Consider the following 23,674-nt stretch of genomic DNA (forward strand, 5'->3'; position numbering starts at 1 on the left):
TCTTCGTTGTTCCGGGTCTCCATGCCGCGTGGTACGGGGTCTGCACGTGGAGACTGCGGTCAACTCAGCCGACACTTACATTTCTGTGCCCCTATAGACTGATGTTCACGGTAAACGCATCGATCGGGAGCGTGAGGGTTTTGATGAAGTTAGCGGAAAGAACCACGTGAAACAACATCTGGTTTTGCAAAGTTAGCAGAAAGAACCACGTGAAACAACATCCGTTTTTTCAAAATAAGACGTTGACAAATCATACACGAGCATATATATATATGTTATAGATCGTTTCTAAGATTAAGCTTGGATTATGCTCAAATTAAAAATGTTTTACTGTAGCAAGGTAGAGTTTATAAAAATAAAATTCAGACTTTTGTATGTTAAAAAAGCACATTTCTGATTATTTGAAGTCCTGTAAATATATTTCCCCAAGAGTTCCAGGAAATGACTGATGCAGATGTGTTCAAGACGTATCTAAATTCCCCTAGCCTGGCAATCAAACTATTTTAATGTATCAATTAGGACATTTTTCAAAGTAGAAGTCCTAAATGATTAAAGAAATCTGTCATTTCTTTATTGTTTGAGACATTCTAGATATGTTTTTCCTCAGAGTCCCAGGCAATGACTGATGCAGATGTGTTCAGGATGTCCCTGACTTCCATTACTCTGGCAATCAAACAATTTTACGGTTGCAATTAGCATACCTTGAATCGAAATAGATTAGCATTTCAGTGGCACTTGAATTGCACTATGGCATTACTTATATCATTACTTATGGAATTACTTATTGTATTATGCTATTACTTATGGTATTACCTTTGGTATTTTTGTAGTTTGACTTTCTTGAAGAAATGTTACTTTCTTTATTGTTGTTCTGAGTTTGTACTCGTGGTTGAATTCACTTATTCTAAGTCGATTTGGATAAAAGTGTCTGCTACATGATATGTAATGTTGTTCTTTTTATTTAGAGGTCATGCTTTTCTCAAACACAACTAATTCACAGATTTGTCAGTGATATACTTCTTGAATAAATAACAGTTTAATATGAGATTCATAAGATGTATAAATGTATGTTACTCTTTTCCACAGACGTCCAGCAGCTGTTGGTGGTTAAAGAAGAGGTTCTTTCTGAGCAGCAGGTCTGGAGCTCCAGTCTGGACCAGGTGCATACTGAGTCCCCGCTAGTTAAAGAGGAACAGGATGTCCCAGAGCCCCCCCACATTAAAGAGGAACAGGAGGACCAAGAGCCCCCCCCCCACATTAAAGAGGAACAGGAGGACCAGGAGAACCCTGAGCCCCCCCACATTAAAGAGGAACAGGAGGAACTCTAGACCAGTCAGGAGGGAGAGCAGCTTCAAGGGCTGGAGGATGCTGGTCTCAAGTTCTCATTCACTCCTGTGAAGAGTGAAGCTGAAGAGGAAGCTCAGTCCTCTCAGCTACATCAAAGACAAACTGAACCGATGGAAATAGAAGCTGATGGAGATGATTGTGGAGGACCAGAACCAGCCAGGAACCCAGATCCAGATGAAAAGACTGGAGACTCTTCTGAACCAGATACTGATGACTCTGTTGATTGGAAGAAGACCAGAGAAACTCAATCAGGTTTAAACTCTCTGAATAATGATGAAGTTTCTGTCAGTGATTCAAAATGTAGTTCTAGTCAGAAACCATTAAGCTGCTCTAAATGTGGGAAACGATTTCACCTTAAACGAGATTTAAAGAGTCACATGTTAACTCACACAGGAGAGAAACCTTTCAGCTGCTCAGTGTGTAAAACATCTTTTACACGGAGTGGTCATTTATAGAGTCACATGTTAACTCACACAGGAGAGAAACCTTTCAGCTGCTCAGTCTGTAAAAGATCTTTTACAGAAATAGGAACTTTGAGGAGTCACATGTTAACTCACACAGGAGAGAAACCGTTCAGCTGCTCAGTCTGTAAAACATCATTTACAGAGAGAGGAACTTTGAAGAGTCACATGATGACTCACACAGGAGAGAAACCTTTCAGCTGTTTGGTCTGTAAAACATCTTTTGCACGGAGTGGTCATTTAAAGAGTCACATGTTAACTCACACAAGAGAGAACTCATTTTAGTTGTTCTGGTTTTGGTAAAGTTGACATTCATTCATTTTTTATGTCCTTTTAAGCTGAACTAATATATATCATTATACCAGAACTTTTCTTTAGGCTCTTTTGTTCTCTGCGCAGAGAAGGAGCAGCGTGAGAGTCACTCTGAGTCTGTAAGGATGCACTGAAGCTACAATTCACAAGGCAAACATACAGAGAGAGGAAAGGTGGGGTTGCAAAGGGACATGCGGTCTCAGACTGGAGCAAACAACGGGACTGGGTCATACTGGGAGTCAAAACATCCAGAGGCCTGAAAGCACTCCGATGTTCTGGCAGCCCCAACATAGTCTTATGCAGTCATAATTATTGATGAAGTGTATGCTCTCCATCCACCCTCCCTTTCTTGCTTCTTCCTCCTTCCCACGGCATCCATGGGAGCAGGTTCTGTCTGCTTTCCCAGTTGGTGTTGTGCTGTCTACCTATGAGGTGATAGAGAGAAAAACAACAAAGCACTCTGCCATACCATAATAAAATCAGTTATTGTCCCTTGAACTGAGCTCTGCTCTGAGTTCAGTAACACAGATCCATTTAGAAGAAAGATTAATGATACATTTTCCACCACACTGTACTACACCCTAGAGGTAAATATTGGACATTTTGCTGTACAACACCTCAGAGGTACATATTACTTTTTACTGTACTACTTCTCAGAGGTACAGAGTACTTTTTAATGTCCTACTTCTCAGAGGTACATTTTACTTATTGATTTAGTTTTCTTGCTCAGATCTTCTGCTCTCCAGCTTCAGGCTGCGTTTGCTTCACTGGAACGTCCCTGATGGGAGGACTGGTTCCTCCTCTTCTGCAGTCCAAGGCTTTATGATATTGTTCTTCATGAATAAAAGGACAATTAATGACAGCGCCAGCTTTTTATTTAGAGGTCATGCTTCTCTCATTCACTGCTTTCTCATTGATAAACCTCTTGAATAATAAAGAGTTTAATATGAGATTCATAAGACGTATTAATGCATTTTATTATTCTCCAGAGGACCGAGAGCCCTCCACATTAAAGAGAAACTGACATTGTGTTCCATAACTGAAGAATGATAATAATTGTGGTTAATTGTCTCCTTCCTCCTTTCTTCTTCAACATCATCCTCTACTGATCTCTCTTTGAGATTTAGGGAATCCTTTGTTTTAAGACGTGAATATTTTACCTTTTGCTCACCGAACGTTCTCCCTTTGATTCACTAGTATTGTAACAGCTGTTCAAGTCATCTGTTGTTTTCTTGGTGGCTCACAAACATTTGGAAAGTTCAGCCAATGTTTCCACCAAAATGACTTCAGTTCAATGTTGTTCTTCCATATTTGTCCCAGAGTTTGTAAGCAAGCTGCAGCTGCTGCTTTTTCTTTTCAAACTAAATATGTGTGTTCATGATAAATGTTTAAATGGTTGCTTAAGAAAGTTACATTTATAATTTGCATGTGAAATGAATATTCTTCATTTATGAAATGTATTTTTCACTGGTATGATTTCCACTCTGTTACATCCAGATTATGGTAATTAAATGAAATCAACAAATATTAAGCATATCTATGTGGTTACTTGCAGTTCATGATTTGATTAAATTATATAACCCAAAGATGCAAAAAGGCAAAATTCGCAGTGCGAAAACGCCGCTAGGAAAAGATTTGCGTCTATCGCAACAACAACGCGCGTCTGTTGCGTTGAGATGCTTTTGGTCTAATAGATAGTATCTCATAATTATGACTTGGCATCTCATTAATATGAGATTCGAAGAAGACCTCTGATTGGTCGACAAATCATAAACAAAACATCTGATTGCGGACGGCCGAGATTCTTGGCGACTTACCAGGTGTTACCTCCTTGAATTCTACCGTTGCCCTTCAAAACAAGAGCTCAACATTAAGCTTTAATAATAATGATAACACGTGATGACTGACATGTCTGCTAGTATTGTTTTGCAAGTTATTTTTGTGATCTTGAAAAGATATTCAGTGCAAAACAGGTTAATTGCAGCCACAATAAGCGATTTTTTGCACAGATAGAACTGTATTTGTAATCAAACAAAGTGATTAAAAACTTGTATTAGTTTTTCATCTGTTGGAGCAAACTGGTTAAATTATAAAATGTCAAAGAATTCATATACTGCATTTAATTGTCAAGTGTCTTTAAATTTCACCGAAATCAGGATCTGCCGATCACCGATAATACCGATCACCGGTCACGGTGTCGATTGAAGCATTCTATTTATTGTGTAGCATTATTACCTAGGACTGAGGAAATACATATATAAAGCACGTCAAACATTAAAGAAATTACAGATTTCTTACATCTTTTACTTTGAAAAATGTCCTAATTGATACATTAAAATTGTTTGATTGTTATTGTCGGGGATTTCAGATATGTATGGAACACATCTGCATTATTCATTTCCTGGAACTCTTGGGGAAATCTATTTACAGGACTTTTCTTAACATACAAAAGTCTGACTTATTTTTATAAACTCTTCCTTGGTAAAGGAAAAATGTTTTAATGTTAGCATAACTGAAGCTAAATCTCAGAAACGATCTATAAAGATACAAAATCAGTTCATTGTTTACTTTTATATGTTAGTGTATGATTTGTCGACATCTTATTTTGAAAACCGGATGTTGTTTCACGTGGTTCTTGCCGCTAACTTTGCAAAACCGGATGTTGTCACTTAAATCCTTCCGCTAACTTTATCAAAACCCTCACGCGCTCCTGATCGAATGCGTTTACCGTGAGCATCAGTCTCTAGGAGCAGACGTGAGAATCGGCTGAGTTGACCCAGAGATTCAACTCGGGGGATGGGGACGCCACTCGGTGAGTGAGGATCCCCTCGCGGACCTCTGACCTCTGCCGGCCCTCGCCGGGCGCATTGTCTCCGTTGCTATGGCGGCGATTGAAACGTCTGATAGTTCTCGCAGATGTTACGTCATCTGATCGGCCGTTTTGAGAACGCCGATCAAAACCGATAATGGGAATATCGGCCGATATGGATCGGCGCCGATCAGATCGGTGCATCCCTAATATATACCTATATACATACATATATATATACACATTCAAACATATATAAGAGTCAATAGAATCGATTGGTACCAAGACTTGGGGCTTAACTCTCCTCAAGAGCTCCGCCCCCAGTGCTACTTCAGTACTGTAGGTGCTAAAAGAAAACCCAAATACACTATATGTTTCACTGGAAATTTAAACAATTCATAATAAAGATTTTACTCTGCAAACTGGATGAAGTCTAGCTACAGCTTTAGCTCTGGTGTGATTATATTAGTTAGTTTTTGCCATCACACATGTCAACCTAAAATAGCATTGGCTAGCTAATGGCGACCAGCTTCAATGACACATATGACTTCACACTTGAGGTTACCACTTCATTTTATATAATGATAAGCGGCCTGTATAAGTATGTATATTTAATTCATACCTTCTGAAATAGTACATTCCAGAAAGAATATGTAAAAACCAGATGTTTAAGTAACTCAGTCAGGAGCGCGTTCCCGTAACTCTCAAGAGCTCCGCCCCCAGGGCTACTTCAGTACTGCAGGTGCTAAAAGAAAACCCAAATACACTCTTTATGTTTCACTCGAAATTTAAACAATTCTTACTAAAGATTTAACTGGGCAAACTGGATAAAGTCTTAACATTGGTGTTCCTTAAAAATGCCAATAGTCAAAGTCTGAATCCACATTTAGAGTAAACAGTGAAGGTTTGAATCTGAGCTCTGACGATAACAACCATCTATCATCACAACACATGTGCAGAAAATAATCACAGAGACTGCTCTTTAAAACTATAACCTTAACAATAATCATCAAATTCCATAATATTGTGTATCACCACTGGGGCGTTTTGCAGTCGAGTTTGAAGCGGCGGGGATGAGAGTCAGCACCTCCACATCTGAGGCCATGGTGCTCTGCCGGAAACCGGTGGACTGCTCCCTCCAGGTGGGACAGAGTGCCCCAAGCGAAGGAGTTAGAGTATCTCTGGGTCTTGTTCACGAGTGAGGGTAAGATGGAGAGAGATCGACAGGCGGATCGGTGCGGCTGCAACAGTAAAACAGGCGCTATACCGGACCGTCTTGGTGAAGAGCAGCTGAGCCGAAAGGCAAAGCTCTCAATTTGCTGGTCGGTCTACGTTCCAATCCTCACCTATGGTCACGAACTTTGGGCCGTGACCAAAAGAACAAGGTCGCCAATACAAGCAGCCAAAATGAGTTTCCTCCGTAGGGTGGCCGGGCTCAGCCTTAGAGATCGGGTACGGAGCGCCGACATCAGGAGGGAGCTTAGTGTCCAGCCGCTACTCGCCGCATCGAAGAGTCACCTGAGGTGGTTCGGGCATCTGATTCGGACGCCTCCTGGACGTCTCCCTTTAGAGGTTTTCCAAGTACGTCCAACTGGGAGGAGACCCCGGGGAAGACCCAGGACCCGCTGGAGGGATTACATCTCGCTGCTGGCCGAGGAACGCCTCAGGATCCCCCAGAAAGAGCTGGAAAATGTTGCGGGTGAGGGAAGTCTGGGTCAACCTGCTGGGTCTGCTGCCCCCAAGACCCGACCCCGGACTAAGCGGATGAGAGTGGATGGAAGCAAAAATAAGAAGAAACCCTAACCCTAAACCTAACCCTATAATTTTCTCTATAGCGCCAGATTACAGCAGAAGTAATTCAGGTCCTTTTCTTAAAGACGTCTTTGTTCTTTTCTTAAACTAAACGTCTGTTGTTGGTCGTCTCTACAGCAGCATGTCACTCTGTCTCTACGTGTCACGTTAACACTTCTCCGCTCTCCTTCTTGAGCCACAGAGCTCCGATGGCGACGCGTCTGCCCGCATCAGAGCAGAGAAAAAAAAAGTCACTTGCACACCCCCCCCCTCTCTCTTCCTTGGTACAGTAAAAATGTTTTAATTTTAGCATAATTTAAGGTAAATCTCAGAAACAATCTTTCTATACATCTATAAAGATACAAAATCAGTTAATTGTTTACTTTTATATGCTAGTGTATGATTTGTCGACATCTTATTTTAAAAAACAGATATCGTTTCACGTGAATTCTTCCGCTAACTTTGCAAAACCAGATGTTGTTTCACGTGGTTCTTTCCGCTAACTTTATCAAAACCCTCGCGCGCTCCCGATCGATGCGTTTACCGTGAACATCAGTCTATAGGGGCACAGAAATGTAAGTGACGGCTGAGTTGACCGCAGTCTCCACGTGCAGACCCCGTACCACGCGGCATGGAGACCCGGAACAACGAAAGAAGAAGCACCAACCTGATGTGTGTCGCTCGTGTTCTCTGAGCGGAGACACGGTGTCCTCATAAGCTGCTGTCAATGTGTCCAACAGCCCAGAAGACTCTTCAACGGCGTGGACTCGCTGCTTCACCAACAGCCTCATCTTTTCTCCCGGAGACACGGAGACCGACACGGGCTCGTCGGACTCCATCTTTGAACGACGCATGCGTAGTTGGATGTAGTGCATGATGGGAAAGCCTCGCTGTCGTCACGGAGAGCTGATTGGCTCTTAGATTTGACCACAAACGCCACGATATATACACAATATGCTGTCATGTTGTCATGGTAACGGGATGTAGTCAAGCCCTACAGTCTCCCACACTCCCAAGCTCTTAGCAGGTGACGTCAGTGAGCCTTTGAGGGTTCAGGGTTTATTATATATTTCAATATTATTGTATTGGGTCATCCAACAACAACAGAACACACCCGCCTCGACCTTTAGTCTGACTATTCAACATGTCAACGTCAAACAGAATGAAAGTCCATCACCAGGTGGCGCTAGAGGACCACCAAACCAGAGAGTCCGAGCCTGGAGAACTGTCGTCCAGCTGGGTTTTCTCTTTTCTTTACTGCTCACATGAACGTCTCACTTGTGTCAAAATAAAACCTTTTCTTAACAACATGATGCAGACATTTACATGCATCTCTCAAAGCATCAACAGCACACTGAATGCACTTTGTTTACCTTTTTCCTTTTCTCACAGAGGGTTCCAGTGCAGAATCAGTAACTTATTTTAAATCACTTCTTAAAACCCATTTTTATAGAACAGCTTTTAAGTGATTTCGTCCTTTTATGCAGAACTTTGGTTCCCCTAATTTAGTTTGTCTGTTTTTAATTTTTTATTTACATTTTAATATATATATATATATATTATTTTGTTAATGTTATATTTGTTTCTTACTATTCTATTTGTTTTGCCTCGACTCTCTGTAGAGCACTTTGTAAACTTTGTTTTTAAAGGTGCTATATAAATAAAGTTATTTTGATTATTATTATTAAATCTACTCTCCTTTCAATAAATACACAACAGAGCAGAATTCAATTCAATTCAGTTCATTTGTATAGCCCAATTTCACAAATTACAAATTTGTCTCGGAGTGCTTTACAATCTGTACACATAGACATCCCTGCCCCAAAACCTTGCATCGGACCAGGAAAAACTCCCAAATAACCCTTCAGGGGAAAAAGGGAAGAAACCTTCAGGAGAGCAACAGAGGAGGATCCCTCTCCAGGATGGACAGGTGCAATAGATGTCATGTGTACAGAAGGACAGTTTTAGAGTTTAAATACATTCAATGAATGTGACAGAGTGTATGAATAGTTCATAGCAGGCATATTCCACGATGGAGACCTCCACGATCCATCAGGCAGATGGCGGTAGAGAGGAGGAGTGGGCGGAGTCTCAACAGTGGGTGGAGTCTCAACAGGACAGTGGCGTAGTCAGGAGCAGGAATTCCACGGCCCAGACCTCGATGATCCATCAGGCAGATAGGATCTATGTCGTCTCATAGGGTCCGATGACCCCATGAGACGTGAAGTCAAAAGGACTCCGGAGAGAAAGCAGAGTTAGTAACGTGTGATTGAGAGATGAAAATTCATCCTTAAGGAGAAAAAAGGAGATAGGTACTCAGTGCATCCTAAAACGTCCCCCGGCAGCTATAAGCCTATAGCAGCATATCAAGGGGCTGGACCAGGGCAAACCTGATTTAGCCCTAACTATAAGCTCTGTCAAAGAGGAAGGTCTTAAGTCGACTCTTAAATGAGGTGACTGTGTCTGCCTCCCGGACTGAAGGTGGAAGCTGGTTCCATAGAAGAGGAGCTTGATAACTAAAGGCTCTGGCTCCCATTCTACTTTTTAAGACTCTAGGAACTACAAGGAGTCCCGCATTTAGTGAGCGTAGCTCTCTAGTGGGCAATATGGTACTACAAGCTCCTTAAGATATGATGGTGCATCACCAATCAAGGCTTTGTAGGTTAAGAAGAATTTTAAAAGTGATTCTTGATTTTACTGGGAGCCAGTGCAGAGCAGCTAGTGCAGGAGTGATGTGATCTCTTTTCTTAGTTTTAGTGAGAACACGAGCTGCAGCATTCTGGATCAACTGGAGGGACCTAAGAGACTTATTAGAGCTGCCTGATAATAAGGAGTTGCAGTAATCCAGTCTCGGAAATGTAATCGTGAAGCAATTTTTCTGCATCTTTTTGAGACAAGATGTGCCTGATTTTTGAAATATTACGTAGATGAAAGAATGCAGTCCTTGAGATTTGCTTTACGTGGGAGTTAAAGTACAAGTCCCGATCAAAGATAACGCCAAGATTCTTTACAGTGGTCTTGGATGCCAGGGCAATGCCGTCTACAGAAACCACATCACCAGATAATTGATCTCTGAGGTGCTCAGGGCCGATTAAAATTACTTGGTTTTGTCTGAGTTTAACATCAAAAGTTGCAGGTCATCCATGTTTTATGTCTTTAAGACATGCTTGAATTTTACCGAGTTGGTTGCTCTCCTCTGGTTTTATCGATAGATATAGTTGAGTATCATCTGCATAACAATGAAAGTTTATGGAATGTTTCCTGATAATATTGCCCAAAGGAAGCATGTATAAGGTAAATAAAATTGGTCCAAGCACAGAACCTTGTGGAACTCCGTGATTAACGTTGGTGGTTATCGAGGCGTCATCGTTTACAAATACAAACTGAGATCGATCTGATAAATAGGATTTAAACCAAATTAGTGCCGTGCCTGAAATGCCAATCGACTGCTCCAGTCTCTGTAATAGGATGTCATGGTCAATGGTGTCGAATGCAGCACTAAGGTCTAACAAGACCAGTACAGAGAGGAGTCCTTTATCTGCTGCCATTAAGAGGTCATTTGTAATTTTCACCAGTGCCGTCTCGGTGCTGTGGTGTTTTCTAAATACTGATTGAAATTTCTCAAATAAACTATTATGATGTAAAAAGTCGCACAACTGATTTGCGACCACTTTCTCAAGGATCTTGGAGAGGAAAGGGAGGCTAGAGATCGGTCTGTAGTTAGCCAACACCTCTGGATCCAGAGTGGGCTTCTTCAAGAGAGGTTTAATAACAGCCACTTTGAAGGAGTGTGGTACGTGGCCTGTTAGCAGAGACACATTGATAATATCTAATAGAGAGCTGCCAATTAAAGGCAAAACGTCTTTAAGCAGCCTCGTCAGGATGGGGTCAAGAGACAGGTAGCGTGTTGAAGTAGTGTTAGAGAGCGTCGTGAACCGAATTCTGTCGCCTCGGGTGAGACGGAAAGAAAAGGCACGCCGCAGTCTGCTCGGGTAGAACCCGGGGAGGAGGAGGGGAGGAGCAGGAAGGGGAGGAGAGGAGAGATGGAGAGGAGGGGAAAGGTTTGAGGTGCGGCGGCTGCCGGGTACTATTGAGGGGAAATAACCCTGCTCTAATGACAGACGTGTAGATAACTGTCGTAAAAGCCCGTCGGCGGCGCCCAGGCGCAGCGTCACAGCGCTGCTAACCTGTCGCACTGGAGAGGACACGGGTCCACACGGGTCACGATGCCCGGCCTCTCTTCTGACGACCGCCCCGGTCACGGTCCCTCACCTTGCGCTTCGAGGAGAGGAAACTTCGGCGGGCGAGACCGAGTTAAGGGAAGAGAGGCGGAGATCAGTAACTCCTCTATATGATTCTGCGATCGTTCGGGCCTGATGGTGCAAGCGTGCACCTCGACAGTGGTTGCTGTTTGGCTCGGCGCGACACCCTAGATGATGTCAGATCGATCTCCATGGAGAAAGCGCTGTGTATTCAATTATCTGGTCTCCTCCCAGCCCGCTCGGAGGGTACAAGGCTCGTAGAGCGGCTGGCGGGACACTTATTAATATTCTTATTTTTAGGACAAACTCCGCGACGAGGACTCGGTGGTACGAGTCCCTCTCTTGGTCCCCGAACCAACCACGGCTCGGAGAGGGAGGTCTACGGCTGCAGCGATATCTCTCTTTAGTACAAAATGTCAGTTACCAGTGTGTGAGGAATCAGTATGTGCCCTGAGTGACGGAGATCAGTGGGTGTAGCCGTGCAGATGTCGCTCAGACTCACCTCGAGGCGGGGGGTCCGCTTTCGGGTCTCCGCCTTTGGTCTCCTCGGGTGGGTCGACGGGTGAAGAAATAGGACTCACAAAAAAGTAGGTCCACGAACCGAATGTAAAGTTTAAGACTGCAAGGCAGCCAAGTATTTTATTCAAAAAAAGAAGAAAGAAATAAACAAAGTACAATTACCAGTCAGTTCCCTCACGGAAGCCTGACGCAAAAGTCACAAGAACTTAAAAAACTATTTTTCTTCAGCCCCCTCTTTCTTCTGTTCGTCACCTTTATACCCTCGGCTCCTCCCACTTTTACCGGATATCCGTCCCCCTCTTTGGGGTGCTGATGGGGTTCATCCCCCCTCTCTTCCTGAGAGGTTCTGGAGAGACTCTGTCCCACTTCAAAGAGGGGACCGTCTTCTCTTATCTCTCAGGCATTTAGGGTACCCTCTTTATGACCCTTTCAGACCTGGTGAGACTTCCCGATGCCAGTGACATCAAACACACTCTAACCGGGGGTCACGATACGGAACATATTGTGAGACATATATCACATTATCATATCAATGACCATTGATCTACAGGCAGGTTAACACACATGAATCCAGGCTTGTGTTTATTCACTTTCGTAGTAACATCCTCTCTGGCCCATTTGGTCAGGATTTGGGCTCCTGAACACACAATCAACCAGGTCTTCATCTGAATATCACAAGAGGTGCCATGGTCCTGTCGTGTCGAGCGGTTATGCGCCTCAACTGACCCCTCAGGACCTGTGTTCTGTCACACCTGGCCCTCTGCTTCTCGTCCCAGCGATGGCCTCGATGCTTTCATCTGATTTTACAGCCACTCTCCCTGTCGGCCGGCATGATGGATTCCTTGTTGCTTTCCTATTGTCGTAGTCTAATGGAACTGGGGTCCCCTTTGATCTGTTTTATTACCCACATTCCGCATTTACTTTTCCCGGCCTGGTCTATTCTCGCTAATCCCAGAAAAATTCGCATTTATTTGTCCCACTTCTAACAGTAGAAACTGTTGAAGATAATTGGTCACGGTTGATGGGAGAAAAGCCCTCCAAATATACACCAGGGCATACAGCGGTTTCCAAGGCCATTCCACTTGAGGACAGATTGGCACTGGTTAAGGGCAAGAGATTATTAATCTTGTCCCTAATAGTTAAAATCTTTTCATTAAAGAAGTTCATGAAGTCATTACCACTGAGGTCTATAGGAATACTCGGCTCCACAGAGCTGTGACTCTCTGTCAGCCTGGCTACAGTGCTGAAGATAAACCTGGGGTTGTTTTTATTTTTCTCTATTACTGCTGAGTAATAGGCTGCTCTGGCATTACGGAGGGCCTTCTTATAAGTTTTAAGACTATCTCGCCAAACTAAGCGGGATTCTTCCAGATTAGTTGAGCATATGCTTTCAAGCTTTCGTGACGTTTGCTTTAGTTTTGGGTCTGAGGATTATACCAGGGAGCAAACCTCCTCTTCCTCACTGTCTTCTTCTTCAGAGGGGCTATCAAGTCCAGTGTCATTCTCAGAGAGCCTGTGGCACTATCAACAAGATGATCAATCTGGGACGGACTAAAGTTAGACCAGGAGTCCTCTGTTAGATTGAGATGTGGTATCGAATCAAATACAGAAGGAATCGCTTCTTTAAATTTAGCTACAGCACTGTCAGTTAGACATCTGGTGTAGAAAATTTTGACTAACGGAGTACACTCCAGTAGTATAAATTCAAAAGTTATGAGGTTGTGGTCTGACAGAAGAGGATTCTGTGGGAAGACCTTCAAATGCTCAATGTCAACGCCATAGGTAAGAACAAGATCAAGCGTGTGGCCAAAGCTGTGAGTGGGTTTCTGTACTCTCTGGCAGAAGCCAATCGAGTCCAACAATGAGATGAATGCAGCACCTAGGCAATCATTATCAACATCCACATGGATATTAAAATCTCCTACAATAATAACTTTATCAGTTTTAAGAACCAAACTTGATATAAATTGTGAGAATTCAGATATAAACTCTGAATATGGACCTGGTGGCCGGTACAGAATCACAAACATAATTGTCTGTAGTGTTTTCCAGGTTGGATGTGAAAGACTAAGAACAAGGCTTTTAAATGAGGTGTAGTGTAATTTTGGTTTAGGATTAATTAATAGGCTCGATTCAAAGATGGCTGCTACTCCACCTCCTCGACCGGTGCCTCGAGGAATGTGAGTATTAATATTACTTGGAGGAGTCGATTCATTTAGGCAGACATATTCTTCATGGCTCAGCCAGGTTTCAGTTTGACAACATAAATCAATGTGATTATCTGATATTAAATCATTTAGTAACACAGCTTTAGATGACAGAGATCTAATATTTAGGAGACCACATTTAATAGTCCTGTTTTGTTGCACTGCTGAAATAATGGTGTTAACTTGAATGAGGTTATTGTGTACGACTCCTCTTCTGCTTTCTTTTGATAGAATTAATTTAAGTTTAAGTGGCTGTGGGACAGACACAGTCTCTATGGAGCTCTGGGAGGGACTGGGTGAGAGGGGGCGGATGCCACGGGGGGGGGGGGATGTGCTATGGGGGACACTGGGTGACAGGGATGACAGGGGCGTGGGGCTACTCTCTTTCTGCTTTATGACATTAACCCTGTGTTGTCACAGATATGGCTGTCCGTTGATCAACTTGGTTATGTTTGCAGAAACGAGACGCGCTCTGTCCAACGTGGGATGGATGCCGTCTCTCCTCATCAGATCAGGCTTTCCCCAGAAAGTCTTCCAGTTGTCTACGTAGCCCACATTATTCGCTGGGCACCACCTCGACAGCCAGCGGTTGAAAGGCGACATTCGGCTACAATTCGTCTGTCTGCAAATTTGGGAGAGGGCCAGAGAAACGGCGGTGTCCGACAACGTCTTGGCATAACACACGGATTCCACATTAATTTTAGTGACTTCCGAGCGCGGGCTCGGCGTCATTACCACGGCGTGTATTACAATCTGACTGTATCTCCGCTTGTCCTTAGCCAGCAGCTTCAAACAAGACTCCACGTCGCACGCTGTGGCCCGGAGGCACGACTGTGGTCCGGCTTCGCTATTTTCACGTTCCTGACTATCGAGCTCCCGATAACCAGGATGTGCTCCTCAGCGGGTGTGTCGCTGAGCAGGAAAACCGGTTGGAAGCGTGAAGTGGTTGGTGCAGCGAGCTTCTGTGTAGACTTACTACTCCTGCAAACAGTTACCCACGATCCCGGCTGATCGGGCACCACCGGAGAACAGCTAGCAGCTGACTGTAGCTCCGCGCCGGCTACGGGAGAGGGCGGGCTAACTAGCATAGCTGTCTGAGCTTGATAGCGCGGAGCCGTGCATCTAACCCACTTAGACCTGCCTCCAACCTAGCAAATAAACTACACTTGTTGCATGTATCATTATCATTAAGGGAGGCAGAGGGATAACTATACATGAGCAAGAGGGAGCGGGAGGGGGAGAAGAAGAAATCATGCTCGCTGCTGAGCTGGCAACCGGAGCTTACCGGAAGAGTGAGATGATGCGTTCAGGAGCAGCTGGGAAAATAATAAGGGATACAGCGAAGGTCAGATAGCAGGGGGCCTGGTTATGGAGGACTTTGTAAGTGAGGAGAAGGATTTTGTACTGGATACGCTCTGGGATGGGGAGCCAGTGCAGGGTCTGGAGAACAGGGGTGATGTGATCACGGGAGCGGGAGTGGGTGAGCAGGCGAGCAGCAGAGTTCTGAATATACTGGAGTTTATTTATAATTTTGGATGTTGTGCCATAAAGAATGCTGTTACAATAGTCTATTCTGGAGGTGATGAAGGCGTGGATCAGTGTTTCAGCAGCAGATGTGGAGAGTGATGGGCGGGAGAGGCAGGCGATGTTTTCAGGTGAAAGAAGGCGGTGCGGGTGATTTGTTTGACGTGGTGTTCAAAGGACAGGTTGCTGTCAAACATGACTCGAGGTTCGGATGTGTAGGGACGGGGACAGAGTGCAGTTATCCATGGCGAGGCAGAAGGTATGACAGGTTTTGGTGAGAGATTTGGGACCGATGATGAGCATGTCAGATTTATCACAGTTAAGTTTGAGAAAGTTGGTGTTCATCCAGGATTTGATGTCAGTGAGGCAGTTGGTTAGAGTAGAGTGAGTGGCAGTGGTGATGGCCTTTGTGGAGATGTAGAGCTGGACATCAACGGCATAACAGTGGAACATGAGACCGTGTTGGCGTATGATATTTCCAAGGGGGAGTAGGTACAGAATAAATAGAAGTGGACCAAGCACTGAACCCTGTGGGACGCCCTGAGACAGAGGAGCAGTGGAGGAGGTGCAGTTGTTGATGCTGATGAATTGTTGTCTGTTTGTCAGATATGATTTGAGCCAGGATAGAGCAGATCCGGTGATATTGAGGGACGTTTTGAGGCGGGAGAGAAGGATGTTGTGGTTGATGGTGTCGAAGGCTGCAGTGAGATCCAGGAGAATGAGCCTGAACCACATCTAATCTACCAATGAAAGATTTAGCTGCTGATCCATATGCTATGCTTCCATAATCCAACGCCGATCTTATCAAGGCCACATAAATGTTTTTTAAAGCTGAACAGCTGGCTCCCCACTCCCTACCACTCACACATCTCATCACATTTATTACTTTTTTGCATTTTTCCTCTACTCTCCTGACGTGATCTGCCCATGTTAACCGTGAATCAAAAAGAACCCCCAGAAATGTAAATGTGCCCACCCTTTCTAATTCTTTCCCATACATCGTAAGCTTCATCCCATCCTTAATTATTTTCCTGGTGAAAAATACTGTTTGTGTTTTTTCCACTGAGAACCTGAACCCCCAATCATATCCCCACTCCACCACCTCATCGATTGCTTTTTGAACTTTTCTGACTGCATGTTCAATATTCCTTCCTTTCTTCCATAATGCCCCATCATCAGCACACAGAGACCTACCTATATCTATTGGTACCTTTGTGAATATGTCATTAATCATAATGATGAAGAGTAGCAAGCTAATCACACTGCCTTGAGGCGTGCCATTATCGACTAAGTATTGACTTGACACGTCTGACCCTATCCGTACTTGAATTTTCCTTCCAAACAGAAAATCCTTTACCCAGTTATAGACTCTCCCACCAATTCCCATGTCGTGCATCTTGATTAGCAAACCTTCCTTCCACATCATGTCATAGGCTTTTTCAATGTCAAAAAACACTGCAACGACTGACTCTTTATTTGCCTGGGCCTTTCAGTCTGATCACTGAGTCCATGGTGTTTCTACCCTTCCGAAAGCCACTCTGAAAACTTGCCAGCATTCCTCTCTTCTCAAGTGTATATGAACATCTTTCCGTTATCATCCTTTCCATTACCTTACACATATTAGATGTCAGTGATATTTGTCTGTAACTGGTGGGTTTAGATCAGGGGTGTCCAAAGTCCGGCCCGCGGGCCAATGGCGGCCCGCGGTCAGATTTCATACGGCCCGCGACATCGGTCATATAATGTGTGATTGTGGCCCGCCAGATCTGTCAGAATAAATAAATCATAAAAACTTGAAAGATGTAATTCCTCCTTTCTAATGTATCTGGTGGCGTAAATCCTTCTCGAAACCTATTTGCCATGGCGACGGCAAAAAAAAAGGAGAAAAGTTGACAGTGAGGGCCGCCGCTTTCAGGAGCGGTGGGAATTACTAGTGTTTCCCATACCATGAGAACAGGGTGGGGGTCCGCCCCACTGCAATGTTCTCTATAGCGCCAGATTACAACATAAGTAATGTCAGGTTGTTTTATTCAACTAAACGGTCGTATATTATTGATCGTATCTACACAGCGGCATGTCATTTCTGTCTCTACGTGGTGGCGTTCACACTTCTCCTGGCTCTCGGTATCGCGGCGGAGCTCCGCCCCCATGCGCACATACAGGTGAGCACGCTCCAACCAGCCGGCAGAGAGCGTCCAATATGTCGCGGGAACAGCAAACCGACACCTCTGCGTTCCCACGGTGGTGAAGACAAGTCGTCTCAGAGTAGCTCTCTGCTCCGGGTTCAAGAGCAGAGACGAGGTGGGGCGCGAGGGGAAATGCAGATTCTTTTATTTCAAGACCTTGTTTGCGAAATGCCTGTCGCCGACTTTCGTGTAAATGTGTACGTTACGACGTTAAGCGGTTACGCTGCGCATGCGCGACAGACGAGATTCTACTGTGGCTTTTGTTCACTTTGTCGTGAGTATCGGAGAGCCACAGCAAAACAATGACTGGGACCGTCGTTTACTCGCGTGCTCAGCTGATCGCGCTGTGCAGGCCGCTGCTTCTGCCTGGAGACAGACCTGTGATCCCTCTGGAGCTACGGAGAAGGGCTCGCGGCTGCAGATCGGGTGTCAAGCGGAGGGCTAAAACGAGGAGATACAAACCCTCGGTACCGTCGATCATAACGGGAACGTGAGGTCTTTGGCGAATAAGACGGATGAGCTCGGCGCGCTGGTAATGTCTGAGAGGATCTTCCGTGAGAGCAGTCACTTGTGCTTCACTGAGACGTGGCTACACGCGGACTATCCGGATCACAGCGCGTCTTTGCCCGGCTTCAGGACTGTTCGGGCTGACAGAGACGCTACACAGAGCGGTAAGAAGAGGCGGGATCGCTGTTTATGTGAATGAGCGGTGGTGCCATCCGGACCATGTGTGCGTGAAGGAGCGCTTCTGTGCGAACATTGAACTGTTGGCCGTGGGGATGCGCCCGTACTATTTGCCGAGAGAGTACACGTCCGCCATTGTGGTTGTCGTGTACGTGCCACCATCAGCTGACGCTGAGGAAGCTGTGGACCCCATCCACTCCACTGTGCCTGCTCTGCTGAAGCATCAGCCTGGAGCATTCATGGCTATCACTGGTGACTTCAACCACACCACATTGGATAAGCTCTGCCAACCTTCCATCAATACATAGACTGCCCAACAAGGAACAATAAAACTCTGGACTTGCTGTATGCTAATACTAAGGCGCATACAGTGCCACTGCCCTTCCCCCCCTCGGCAGGTCTGATCATGACCTGGTCCGGCTGACACCCAGGTATGTTCCTCTGGTGAAGAGGCTGCGGTGACCACCAGGACTGTGAGGAGGTGGTCTCTGGAGGCTAACGACGCTCTACAGGACTGCTTGAGTCAACGGACTGGGATGTGTTGTGTGAACCGCACGGGAGGACATGAACAGTATGACCGACTGCATCACGGAATACATCAAGTTCTGTGAACACACCACCATCCCATCACGGACTGTGCGCTGCTTCCCCAACAACAAGCCCTGGATCACCAGGGACCTGAAGGCGCTTAACATGAAGAAAGCTGCTTTCAGGTCTGGAGACAAGGATGAGCTGAGAGAGCCCAGCGCAACCTTAAGGTGCAGCTCAGGGAGGCAAGGACTCCTACAGGAGGAAGCTGGAGGCCAAACTCCAGCTGAACAACACAAGGAGGTGTGGTCTGGCATGAAGCAGATAACTGGCTTCAAGGTGGGAGGGAGACAGCCAGGGGCTCCTGGAGAGGGCCAAGGAGCTGAACGGTTTGTTCAATGGGTTACGTTCACAGGCCGCCTCCGTCTGCTCGACACATCACACCTCCCAAGCACCTCCTCCCGCGCTGTCCCCCTGCTGAGCTGCACATCCACCGAGCCCTCAATAACAATGGGCTCCTCCACCCTCCCTCTCTCTGTGACGACTGACCAGGTGAGAAGACAGCTGGAGAAACTACTCCAGCGCAGAGCTGAAGGTCCTGATGGCATCAGCCCCAGGGTCCTAAAGACCTGCGCCACCCAGCTGTCTGGTGTCCTGCAGCGCCTCTTCAACCTCAGCCTGAGGCTGGGGAAGTCCCGGTGCTGTGGAAGATGTCGTGCCTGATCCCTGTCCCAAAGAAGTCAACACCATCTGGCCTCAATGACTATCGACCGGTCGCCCTCACCTCCCATGTGATGAAGGTGCTGGAGAGGCTGGTCTTGGCCCGCCTCCGGCCGCAGGTGAAATCGTCGCTGGACCCTCTGCAATTTGCTTACCAGCCTCATGTGGGAGTGGACGCGCCATCATCTACCTGCTGCGAGCTCAGTCGCACCTGGATGGAACCGGTGTCTCTGTGAGAGTCACTTTCTTTGACTTCTCCAGTGCATTTAACACCATCCAGCCACTGCTGCTGAGTGAGAAGCTGCGGGTGGCCGGTGTGGACGCGTCCACCATCTCCTGGATCACTGACTACCTCACAGGCAGACCACAGTTTGTCAGAATGGGGCGTGTGCTGTCTGGAACGGTGGTCAGTGATGTTGGAGCCCCACAGGGAACTGTTCTGTCTCCCTTCCTCTTCACCCTGTACACCAGTGACTTCCAGTAGATTCAAGATTCAAGATTCAAGATGTTTTATTTGTCACATACACACACAGGGTGTGCAGTGAAATGAAAGTGGCAATGCTCAGCAGGAATGTGCAAGGGCAACAAGTACACACTATTTACAAATAAAAAACAACACAATATTTAGCCGCCCCAACACGGAGTCATGCCATCTGCAGAAGTACTCTGATGATTCTGCAGTGGTCGGGTGTATTAGGGATGGACGGGAGGAGGAGTACAGGGCAGTGGTGAGCGACTTTGTAAAGTGGGCCGGGGAGAATCACCTGCGGGCTGAACGTGGCCAAGACCAGAGAGATGGTGGTGGACTTCAGGAGGAAGGCGACAGCTCCTCCACCTCTGAGTGTCCTGGGAGTGGACGTGGACATGGTGGAGGAGTACAAGTACCTGGGCGTCTCCATCGACAGCCGACTGAACTGGAAGGCCAACATCAACGCTGTGTACAAGAAGGGGATGAGTCGACTCTTTTCCTGAAAGCTTCGATCCTTCAACGTGTGCAGCAAGATGCTGGAGATATTCTACCAGTCGGTTGTCGCCAGTGTACTGCACTTTGCCATTGTCTGCTGGGGGAGCAGCATCGGAGACGGTGACACCAGCCGTCTCAACAAACTGGTTGGGAAGGCTGGCTCCATCATCGGCTGCCAGCTGGAGCACCTGGAACAGGTGGTGGAGAGGAGGACGTTGAAGAAACTTGTGTCCATATTGGACAACCCGGACCACCCTCTCCACCACCTCCTACAGGGACAGAGGTACTTTCTCCAAACGTCTCCTCACGCTCCGCTGCCACAAGGACAGATACAGGAGAACATTCCTGCCGATGGCTATGAGGCTCTACAACAGATCACCTCTTGCCAGATCATAGTGTTGATCTGCACTTCACACATCTCATTTGTTTGCACTACACACACACACATTGCATTTCATTAGCTCTGCACTCATACACACACTTTGCTTTTTGCACTCTGTCTATATTTAATATTTTGTGTATTTTATTTGTCAGTGTTGTTGTGTGTTGTGTATGCATGTGTGTTGTATATTTACATATATATTTTGTTTTGTATTTTACTTTTATTTTACTTGTATACTTCTATATCTTTCATCCCTGTTTCTTACATTTTGTGTTTTGTTTTTACTCTTGTGTGTTGCTGCTACTGTCACGACAAATTTCCCCTTGGGGATTAATAAAGTATATATCTATCTATCTATCTATCTATCTATTCTTGGAGACTTGCCAGGTGTTACCTCTCAGCGTTCCATCTGTTGCCCTTCAAAACAAGAGCTCAACATTGAGCTTTATGGAGAGTGGCCGTATCAAGCCTGCAACCCCGTTGTAAAAAGAGGTGTAGTGGAAAGCCCATTTTATCACACATAGAAAAAAACTTAATGACTCAGACATATCTGCACTTGTTTTGTTTTTCAAAGGTTGCGCGTTATTGTTATTTTGAAAAGATATGCAGTGTCACTAACACTCAGTAAACTCTTTATGCCCAAATATTTGATCTTATTTTGTTTAATTTTTCACAGGTTGCACTTTATTGATATTATCTTGAAAAGGTATTCAGTGCAAAACAGGTTTATTGCAACATTATGTAACTCATAGAAATGTAAGGTATTCTATATACAGCTTTTTCATTGTTATCTGACTGAATGAAAGGCAGACTTGGTTATATTATATGTGGTTACATTGTCATTTAAAAAATAAAAGTAATTGTGACAGTAAAAATAAATTGTTTTATAACAGTGTATTTTCATGTAACTTTTGTGGTTTAAAAAATGTCTAAAGGAACTATTGGCCCCCGGGCATCTTTACTTTATCACAATTGGCCCTAGTTGCAAAAAGTTTGGACACCCCTGGTTTAGATGGATCTTTGCCATGTTTTCTAATTGGGATCACTATTGCTTCCTTCCATACGCTCGGTAACTTTCCTTCCTCCCATACTCTGTTATAAAGGCACAGCAGCTTAAAAAGTGCTCCCTTTCCCAAATGCTTTAGCATGACGTAGCATACCTGATCGTCCCCTGGCGATGTTGGTTTTGATCCATTTATGGCTCTCACCATCTCTGCCAGAGTAAAAGGTTCATCAATGTTATCATGTGTTCTTTCCCTCCTATCTAGCACACCTGGATGCTGGTTAATTTTACTCTCCCTTCTCCTTCTTTCTTCTTCCGACAACTTATCTGAACCATGAATCTTCACAAATGCTTTTGCCATTATCTCTGCTTTTTCCCTATTGGAGACCGCCGCTTCTTTGCCAGAAGTCAAAACTGGGTATTCCCATTCCCTTTTATCTCCTCCCATCCTCTTTATCATTCCCCATACCTCTCCCACAGGAGTAGTTCTTCCTATTTTATTGCAAAAATGCCTCTTAGCTTGTCGTATTGTTCTTCTCACCACTGCTTGTGCTTTTTTGTATTGAATCAAATGCTGCATGTTGTGGGTTCTTCTGACGAGTCTAAATGCTTTGTTCCTGCTTCTGCCTTGCCACAGTCCTCTGTCCACCAAGGAACAAGTGTCTTACTTATCCGATTCTTACTCCTGGCTGCCATAATAATTGCTGAAGTTACCTGCTTGTTTATGTCGTCTATGTCTCCAGAAATGTCAATCTTTGTCATTGTTCCCTCACTTAATGTTTGAAACTCCTCCCACTTTGCCTTTTGAAAGATCCAGCTTGGGATTCCACTTCCTGGTCTAACTTCCACTTTTTCTCCTATCAAACATGATCCTGGATAATGATCACTGCCTACTGTTGTAGCTGTCAAAACTTCCCATTTACCTACTCCAGCTAATGCTTTGGACACTAATGTGATATCTAATGCTGACTCTGCACCTGTATTTATATTGATCCTTGTTCCTCTACCATCATTCATACAGATCAGACCCCTATCATCCATCAAATCTTCAATTACCCTTCCATTTGAATCTGTTTGCATACCCCCCCACATTGTACTGTGAGCATTGAAATCCGCACACCATACAATTCTATTTCCGCTTTGCACTTGAATTTTTCTGCAGGCTGTCCAAATCCAGCCATCTGCATGGATTGTAATAATTAATTATAACCACCTGCTCCGCTTTTTCCCACACTTCCACCACTATATACTCTTGACTGTCTGCCTTTTCCAGTACCCTATATGGAATATTTTGTTTGATAAATGTAGCACACCCTCCCCCCACCCCAGGATCTCTGTCATTCCTAATTATTGAATATCCATGCATTAAAAAGTCTAAAGTAGGTTTCAACCAAGTCTCCTGAACACACATTACATCTGGTTTTACACCCATTTCTTTAATGAAATGCTTGAATTCTTGGCCATTGGCCAGTAGACTTCTGGCATTCCATTGTAGTAATATAACCATTATCAGTACTAACCAACCCATGGTGCTTCCTGGCTTGACTGATTCGTAAGGTTCTCCCTCACCTCTTCCCATGTCAGTCCCACTAATCCCAAGTGGTTCACTGCTGCTTTGACAATCAGCTGGATTTTATCATTTTTGGATTTAACTTCTGCCGTGCTGTTTATCACTCCTGCAATGAAAGTTACTAAATTCTTCTTGTCCACATATATCCTGTCATTTACTTTCTGTAGCTCTTGATCCCCTTGTCTTGCTTGACTCCTGGTCACATTGTTCATTACTTTTGTTTCTCTTACCGCCTCTGCATAAGTGATCCTTCTTTCCACTCTTACTTTTTGGATTTCAGTCTCCCGTCTCATCACTTCACCCCCCCGTATGCCACACTATGGGCTCCTCCACAGTTACAACATTGTGGCCGTGTCCCTGTTCCACACTTTCCATACTCATGGTCGCCACCACACTGAGCACATC

At 45.0% G+C, this 23,674-nt stretch overlaps 1 pseudogene; it reads left to right on the top strand.

The window, feature by feature from the left end:
• Window positions 1–1,434: 1,434 nt before the first annotated feature.
• LOC130201131 (gastrula zinc finger protein XlCGF8.2DB-like) overlaps window positions 1,435–23,674 on the top strand; it is a 52,657-nt pseudogene continuing 30,417 nt past the window's right edge.

This window comes from Pseudoliparis swirei, chromosome 11, assembly GCF_029220125.1.
Source record: "Pseudoliparis swirei isolate HS2019 ecotype Mariana Trench chromosome 11, NWPU_hadal_v1, whole genome shotgun sequence".
Classification (NCBI taxonomy): Eukaryota; Metazoa; Chordata; class Actinopteri; order Perciformes; family Liparidae; genus Pseudoliparis; species Pseudoliparis swirei.